The following is a 9,990-nucleotide window of genomic DNA, read 5'->3' on the forward strand; positions in this document are numbered from 1 at the left end:
ACCAAACCCTAATGCTACGTAGTGGTTTAAAATAATATGGTGACGTGCTGTTTATTCTGACATATTATTTATTATGAAGTGAGCTGTATTGGGCGTGGCTATTGGCTTATTTGTCTGTGTGTTAGTCTTATGATCTTTGTAGTGGATGTGTAAACACTCCACAGTTTCTTAGAAATGTCAGACATGTTGATCCAAGCATGATACACACCTCTCAAACTGAGGGATGCATTTCTTGTAAAATTAATTTTTAAACCTTTTTTTTTTTTTTGTAATGAGTGAGATTTGAAAAGTTTGGTGTGAGACTGAAATCTGGCTCCACTGAAGATTTGCTATGGCTGTTTTCTTATAAAGCACTGATGACTTTTTTAATGTCAGGTCATCTAAATCTTAGACAATAAGGAAAAAATACATACTTAGAAGCACAGTTAGGTTTAATCTTTTTGGTTAGAGTAATATGAACAAAAAGTGTATATCATGTTACAGTGTGTTTATCTACAGTCTTGTACAGTCTTCACTACCACCAGCAATTAATAAATACAACCATCCATGTGCATTTGCTGCATGCATATGCCACTAAGTAAAGTAGGCAATGAGACATTAATTCTATGCAGTTTTCATGCCCTCTGTTTGCCTTCCTGCCTGGCCTGTCAAATAGAGGAGCCGGGCTCTGTGGGGCGGAGACGGATCTGTTGGTTGTAAGGTACTGGCCCGGCTGTGAGAGTGTCCTTGGAGCTGTAATGAAGTCTGGAATCTGAAATCAGTCACTCCAACACAGTGGAGAGAAGCTCAGAGCTTTATCTTGCAAGTATGCCACTTTTACTCAGAATCATTACAGAGCGAAAGCTAGTCTATCTCAGTTGCAATCCAGGCAGACTGATAGACAGTTCACTAGTGGCATCCTGTGTCAGCACTTTTTGCAGTTGAGCCAAGGACCCAGCTCCTGATCTTCCTGTTTCTGCTCTCTCTTTCTCTGTCTCTGTTTTGCCATAAAAGTGATATCAGGCTGCACCAATTTAATTAATTTTCCCTACATTATGCCTGGAAAACTACAGAGACACTGACGTGACATGTTGGTTTAAGGAGTGGCCATGAATTAAATCCCTGAGGCCACAATTTTTACATCTTGTCCATGGTGTCCACAAAAGGTCATGTTCCCATTAAATACCTCATAAAGAAAGGCTATGTGTTAAATCAAGTATAAAGTTCTCACATCGTTCAGTTGTGACAAAATTTGTGACCATGACATAGTGATCATCTGATAGTCACGACATTCATCCTGTGTCCACAAAATGAGTTTCTTGTTGCACATAATGTCTAATAACAGCAATTTTTACATGACATACACACACCAATCATAGAAAATCTGTGGTGGAGAACTCCAATTGTGAATTCATTTGCTTTAAAGGAATGATATATGCATGTCATAGTGCTATTGATTACACTCTTTCCAGGGCTAAAATAAAATTAAATATTATCACTGATATTAAATACCTGTGGCAATGGGCAAAAATCAGAAGGAATGGTCATCTCCGTGTCTCATTGTATTAAAATTTGGCCCTAAGTGGTTAGCTTGTCATTGTTTCAGATGCATTCATTCAGAAATCAGCCACTATGTTGCCTTGTCATCTCAGAAGCTTTGTAGCTCTGTGTGAGTTCCTGAAAACACTTAAACACACAATGTGTGGGATGAGTATTTGAACTTCACTGAAGGCTGATAATTCTGTTGTCATACTTTGCATTTGGAGGGCTGTTCGTGACTGGCAGCACTGCAGGCTGAGAAAACATGTTTGTACATGGTTATAGTTTGTCTCATGAATAGCAATGATAATTGTGTTTATCAAAGTACAACACCCTGCAGTGCAGTTCATTTAAGTGTTAGTGCTTGTGAAACTGGGCTACGCAGATTAATCAAAACTCCTGAAAGCTGAGGGTCTGATTTCCCAGCGAACTATCCCAGCTAGAGCTATCACTTGTGCTGAATCAGCTGAGGATTCTAGAATTCTCCACCATGATCAGCTGAGGATTCTAAAATTCTCTGCCATTATCAGCCGAGGATTCTAGAATTCTCCTCCATGATCAGCTGAGGATTCTAGAATTCTCCACCATGAATCAGCTGAGGATTCTAGAATTCTCCACCATTATCTGCTGAGGATTCTAGAATTCTCCTCCATGATCAGCTGTGTATTCTAAAATTCTCTGCCATTATCAGCTGAGGATTCTAGAATTCTCCACCATGAATCAGCCGAGGATTCTAGAATTCTCCGCCATGATCAGCTGAGGATTCTAGAATTACCTGCCATATTAGCTAAGATTGACATCCTTTTTTCCGGCTACAAGCCTCTGTACATGAAAATTCAATGGCCATGAATGCCTGTCTTAATCATACAATAACATTTAAATACTTTTAGAATACATTTTGACATAAGAGCAAATATTCAAGTAAAATTATATCTAGCTTTAGGAAATTACATCCCTTGTGTGCTGTTTTTCTCAGTGTACTGTATTCATGGTGAGACTGAGATGATAAGAAGGCACAATGTAATTATTTAAACATTTACAGCACCTGGTGGATGCCTTTATCAAGTGTTTTTTTAGTCTTTATGGAAAACATATCCTCACACTAGTACAAAAGGCCAGTGGTGAGAATACTACTGTGCTACTACCCTGTAAAACACAAGTTACATTCTAATATCTTTCCATCACTACTTCAGAGTCACAGTGTACAGTTTTATTAAATATTTCCTTCTTATCAAACTTTATAATTTAGTTACTATTGATGTGTTATCTTGCTAAAGACTTACTTGACTGCTAATGCCCAGCATGACTATAATTAAGTTGATATTGATTGTACAACCTCTGAGGCAACAACTGAAGGAGATTTTAGCCAAGAATTGTGACAAGAGTTTTATCTGTTTTGGCACAGGCATAAGTCCTTTGGCTTTGTTCAGAGATTGCTGGCTCTAAGTTTGAATATATTGTACATTTGAAACAAGCGACTCTATGGCTTTCGGCACACATTTTCACACCTTTCTGGTTTCATGAATATCCAGGCTTTTATCATAGTAGGCATGTAAGGTGATACATGACACTGGTGTGGATGTGTGTTGGAGTAGAATAGTATGAAGGTTTTCTCTCATGACACATGAAGGGAACCTTAGTATGTCTTTGTCTAGAATATTTTTGTATTCTGTAGCATTACAATTTCTCTTCATTGGAACTAATGTTCCATGTTCCAGCATGACAGTGCCCCTGTGCACAATGCAAGGTCCATGAAGCCATGGTTTGGAGTGGAAGAACTTGAATAACCTGTACAGATCCCTCACCTCAACCCCACTGAACACCTTTGGGAACGGAATGCTGACTGCGCCAGGCCTCCACGTCCGACATCAGTACCTGAACTCACTAATGTTCTTGTGGCTGAATAGGCAAATCCCCACAGCAAAATCAAATGGAAAGCCTTCACAGAAGAGTGGAGGTTATTATAAATCTTTAATGTGATGTTAAGCAAGCACATGGGTGTGATTGGTAAGGTGTCCACAAGCCACATAGTGTAAATGCATCTTGAACCAAATGCTCTTATAGGTTTTCATTCAATCATCCTTAGTAACAGCTTTATTTTGATCAGGGCTGCAGTGGATCCAGAACCTGAATCACGGCAACACTGGGTGTGAGGTGAGAATACACCCTGGATGGTACACCAGTTCACAGCTAGGCGTCTATACAGTATATATGTTTAAGCTTAATTTTATACACAGCATGGTAGAACTAAAATTGATCTAGAATCTTGATGTTCACATGATAATAATGCAAATTATAGGCATGTTTATCATCTAATCAGTTGCCTTGCTCTGCTGAACAAAACTTGACCAAAACAATTACATACAAACTATATATTGTTTACATATTTTTAAACAAATTAACTTTGAATGTAGTTTGCTCATATATTCAACCATATTTGTCAAAGCCTAGAGTTGCAAGTCTGTTACTTCTCTACTGAGTTGGCGGAATAATATGGTGTTATGAACACTTAAGCAATAATCATCATCCGTTCTTTATCCTGGTCAGGGTCATGGTGGATCCGGAGCCTATCCCGGTAACACTGAGTGCAAGGTAAGTACCTTAGATATAGTCCATCACACTAATCATCAGTAGGTAGCAAAAAGTTGTTTGTTTTTTCTTATTACCTTATAACACTTAAAGCATACAATTCTTGCACAGCCCATACAAATAGGTATGCATGTTTCTATTCTTGTTCTTTGTAAAAAGGTAATCTATAATGCATATGTCCTAGCTATAACTACATATTGTCTTACAAAGGCAGCCAAAAATGCTCTGTTCAGCGGAAAAGCCCATGCATGCTGAAGGTGATGCTGCAGAAACTGCAGGGAGGCACATATACACACACACACACACACACACACTGTAGGCGTGGGATGAAGATATAAGCCTACATCACTCAGGCTATTGTAGAACTGCACAGCTGAGCACAACTGAAAAAGACAGAATTGCTCAAATCTAACGTTACTTTGACCCCCCTACCAATTAGCAGATACAGAGAAAGTGGTAGTAGAGAGTCGTAGTGGGTGGTATGACAATATATAAAATTTGGTGTTTCTAGGTCACAGTTTTATCACATTAAGCCGTGTTAAGCTGTTTCCTTATAATGGGTTTCTATACAGCTGAAAACACTTAATGTGAAAATGATTGTGTTCTTTTTTTAATACTGCGTTGTACTTAGGGCTAGTGTTTATGACAAGGTAATGTGTGATTGATTTGGTGTCATTTGGTTGTTGTTTTGGTAGTAAGGGTAAGTATGTCTGTGTTTTACTTCCACTCTAAGCACATGTGGATGAGGTATTTATTTAATTTTTTTGTTCATCTAACTGTGAGTGTCTTATAAGATCTATCTTATAATTGTTTGTTTGAATAAAAAAATTACTTCACAATAAATATTGTGGTGGCCTGGTAGTGCAGCAGGTACCGTTGCCACCTCACAGCTCCAGAGTCCCAGGTTTGCTCCTGAGCTGGTGCAGTTCCGCATATTCTCCCTGTGTTCACATGGGTTTCTTCCAGGTTGTTCAGTTCCCTCCCAGTGTCCAAATGTGGATTGGCTACACTAAATTGCCAGTAGGTGTGAATGTGTGTGCATGGTGCCCTGCGATGGACTGGCATTCTGTAAAGCGTGCCTTATGTGCAGTGTTCTTGGGTCCACGGCAACCCTGACCAGGATAAAGCTGTTACTGAAGATGAATAAATGGATGAATAAATATTGTGCCTGCAAGTTTGAAGACATACATTATTCTGTGATATATAGTGTACAGGTACTGTGAGAATTTTAAACTACACTAGACTATATGGCCAAAAGTTTATGGATACATGACCAATCAAACCCATATGTGCTTTTTGAACATCCCATTCCAGATTTAGTCCCCCCCTTTGGTGTTATAATAGCCCCTACTCTTCTGGGAAGGCTTTCCTCTAGATTTTGGAACGCGGCTGCGGGGATTTGTCTATTCAACCATAAGAGCATTAGTGACGCCAGGCGCTGCTGTTGGGTGAGGAGGCCTGGGGTGCAGTCAGTGTTCTCTTCCGTCCCAAAGATGTTCAGAGGGGTTGAGGTCATGGCTATGTTCAAGCCACTCAAGTTCTTCTACTCTAACATTTGCAAATCATGTCTTCATGTAGCTCGCTTTGCGCAAAGGGGCATTGTCATACTCCAACATATTTGGGCCTCTTAGTTCCAGTGAAGGGAAATTGTAATGCGTACAGCGTACAGAGACATCCTGTGTGCTTCCAATTTTGAAGCAACAGTTTGGGGAAGGCCCACATATGGGTATGATGGTCAGGTGTCCACATATTTATATATAGTGTATATCATCATATAAATTTTGGCCACAAAGTAGAGTTACAGATAAATGACTTAAAAAAGTTTCTCTTTAATTTTTATTGTCCACATAATTGTAATAATTTATAAATGATAAATGGATTAAGAGAAGTCAATTTCTTTAGTGTCATAAGTAAGTGCATGTTGTTTTCTGTAGACTCCAGCGATTGCCCTGTTCATGCCACAGTGACCTTCCAGTGTTCAGTGTTCTGCAGCAGGTGGCGGTGTTGAGAGGCGCCACATCCCACGGGCTCCCTGCTCTGCATGCCAAAGCCCATAAAGCCAACAATGCCTTATCCTCACTGTTTCCATCTCACTCCTTTATACCTATACATGAGCTGTAAGCATCCTGATTTAATCCGAACATATTGTTTCTACTGTAGTGAAAAAAAAAATGTTTACAAGGTCAACTCCAGTGAGGGAGAAGACAGAAAAGAGAGGGAAAGATAAAGAAAGAAAGAGAGAGAGAGGCTGCACTGCTATGAGTAATCAATATTTCTTCTTATCCTATGTGGCCTTGGTTGTTACTGTATTCCTATCCCCCCATCCACCGCCACCCACCCCCACCCACCCCTCAACACCACTGTCACCACCAAAACACACATATGTGTACACACACAATCTTGAATATGACTACACCATTGTACCACCTCTGTTTGGAGAAGGCTGAGACAGGGGACTATAGAACCTCCTGTGATAAATAAGACATGTCCCCTGGATATTACGTGCATGTCTAATTATGAATAAATTATGCACAGAGAGAGAGAGAGAGAGAGAGAGAGAGAAACCTGCATATTGTATGTGGCCTTCTGTGCTTTTTTATGCGGGATTTATTGTGTGTGTGTGTGTGTGTGTGTGTGTGTGGGTGTGGGTGTGTGTTGTGATAAAATGAGCATGAACAAGGCCCCCGCACCCTCCTCCCACTTTCTTTGTTCAGCCACACTAGGCTATATTGTACACATTAATTCCACATAGAGCCTGGTCATATTTCTCATTAACTGGGGAAATGCATTTAAAGAGCAACACTGACCAAAGAACAAGCAAGCAAATAACAAAGTTTCTTTGCTGCAGGAAAATGGCTGCTTAAACTGTTGCTCCAATTTGAAGTGCTATTTTATGTGATGATTTTTGGAGCACCAAAACTGAATGGAAGCAGTGCATACTCTGTATGTGAGTCTTTTATTAAAGATAAACACTCTGTAGTACAGAAAAAAAGAATTACAGAAATATTCATGGATATGATTACATTGCCCTCACAGTCATTAGCATTCAGAACTGACACAATCAAACGCCCGGGGAAGAGCTTTTATTGCTGCTCTTAGTGCTCTTTTCCATATACTTGGTTAGAACAGTTCAATCATTTCCACAGTATGATTAGGTTCTCACAATTTATATAGAGATTTTCACTGTGAAGCTTTAATTTACAATTCACACAATTATTTGATACAGTCACTATATAAATGAGATCATACTTAAATAACTCGGAATGATATATTTCTTTCATAAGTCATAATTTCATTATATCCTATTTAATAAAGCAAAATAAACATTCAGTTTCTTGTGTTTACTGGAAAGCCCATTAAAGTGACGCGGGCACACCACGCCACAGCGCCAAGGGCAAACAAACCATGAGCTAGCATCATCAGGTGGTCATTCAATGTGAAGTGTATAGACATTAGCATCCATTGATAAAACTCAGGTTTCATTTCTGTTATACATTCAGATGCTGATTATCTACAAGGGATTCACTTTCCCATTTTATTTTCAGATCGTAGACTGAATGACAGCCAATTTACTACAGACTACTGACGCCAGCTAATTAGTGTACAATTATGATATTTTTTTGCCACGCACACTTGACTATTATATTGTGCTGTCTTTATTATTGGTGGTGTTCCACTCGTATTTCTCTCTGTTCCCACCTAACGACTCGAATCAGCTGTGTGGGGACAGAGAAAATTACACAGCAGCATCTCTTCAGGACTGGACCTGGACACCCTTTTTAGATCTTTTATACTGTGGCAGCTGGTGGTTTTTAAAATAGGGAAAGCCCAGGTGTGTGTTATTGAAATATATATCTGTGTGTCCTCTGTTTCATCTGTTGGTCTGGTCTCCTGTGTAATTCTCATTCTCTTCTCCTCATAAGAGCACCAAATGTCTTTTCCAAAATCACATCAACAAAATTACACTAGCTAGCTCAATTTCACTGAAGAAGGAAGTAACAATTGGAAATCTATAAATAAACAACAACAACAAAAAAAAAACGAATCAAACATTTACATCAAACTAAGCAAAACATCAGACACTTAAAATGGTAAATTAACAAGCTATAGTAGCTGTGTAAAACTGTTATGGATTCCGTTACGGATGACTACTGCGGCTCTGAGCATTCTGCTAGTCTGACTGGTGCCGGTATGTTCATGTTCATTAACGTTTCAGTGATTGGCAGTTGGTTATGAGGTTCAGCCTCTTTGAGAGATCTCCAAATTATCATAAGCAGAAGCTGTGTGTCTAGGCAGGACAAGCCCTGAGCGCGCTGTTCAATAAACATTGAAATATTTTTTTCTATGCAAAACCCATCTGCCCATTCAGTCACTGACCCTCAGTGAAGCCCTGCATCCAGGCAGGACCCAAAATAACATATTAAAAGCCTGGTGTCCAAATTCTTTGCTCCCATTAAAACAAAGTATACTTGAACCTGCCGTAGGAACCGATAGAAGCCATGCTTCATTGGAGTTCTGCAGGCGGAGTGTCAGGGGCTTCAAAGGAGATCTTCACACACTGAAACAATTTGTGTTAAATGAACAAACAGTGTGATACTGCAGTAAGATATTTGATATTCTGATTCTCTAATATACTAAATTTGGCCAAGAGTGATGAATAATATAGACACATTCCTACATTTAATATAGAAACATTTCATTGCCATATTTTAATGAAATATTAAAGCATTCACCTGTGGTGGACTCATATGAAAAGGGGTATATAATATAGATACACCGTAAGACGTTGCATATTTTATGGAAATTTATGAGCTGTTAAAAAGACATACAATCATCCACAGCTTACCTTCAGTTACATGAGATAAGGTACGATATGACCAACTACTTGAACTGACTCCACTTGTATCCTTTTTGAATCAAAACTTTTATTCATTACTGTCATTACAGAGATATTAAACATCCAGACATTAACCTGAACATTCGAGGTTTCCTTTGGATATGTTATGTTGGATTTCAGCTGAAAGATTCTTTCGTCACCACACACTGTTACACACTGCCTCTGTAACACACGCACCTAAACTCTGTGGCATTTTCACGCACAAAGTATTAATGTCTGATCTTTCTGACAGATAAGCCATGTCTGATAAGAATTCTGCTACAGTATTATAGGAGATTGCAGTCTGTTGTGGGTCTTCTAGTTTGTAGCAGGATGTGGAACAACCCCTGCAAAAACTCCATCAATTACAAGTACCATGTACGAAGCCATAAATCTGAACATTGGCTTGTAGTTAAGAGCACATGACGTTCAAACCTTATGTAAGAGGAGAACCCATTCTCAGGCAGAAGGACATGGCCTATTTAATGCATTATGCAGATGATAGATATAAGAGGGAGCATCAGTGCTGTCACTCTTTAGTAACAGCCTTTAATCAGCTTTGTCTATAGGCTCTTTTTTCTTCCACAATCCACTGCAGTTTAGAGAATACTGTCCTCCTTGTCTATACATCCACAGTTGCACACACATATATAATATTGCTGCTGAGTCAGGTGGAAATGTCTCTTATTGAGAGCACCATCTGAGAAGACAGCAGGCAGACAGCAAAATTAAGATGCAGGAAATACTGTAAGTGTAAAATGACTTTCAGTTCAGTAAATGAGCAGTCTTCTAATTGTGATGAGTGAGAGAATATGTCTCACTTTAAAACACCAATAACTACCCTATAATCAACAATCAATTTCGAGAATTAATGCCTCTTTGGTGCAATATGTTTGACAAACAAGCTGACAAACTCCCATTCTCAGATTGATTTTTATTTTCTGAAATCAATGCCACTCTGAGCTGCAGTTATTTAACAAGAAAATCAACCATCAACATAATTCCTT

The sequence above is a fragment of the Pangasianodon hypophthalmus genome, chromosome 1, assembly GCF_027358585.1.
Source record: "Pangasianodon hypophthalmus isolate fPanHyp1 chromosome 1, fPanHyp1.pri, whole genome shotgun sequence".
Classification (NCBI taxonomy): Eukaryota; Metazoa; Chordata; class Actinopteri; order Siluriformes; family Pangasiidae; genus Pangasianodon; species Pangasianodon hypophthalmus.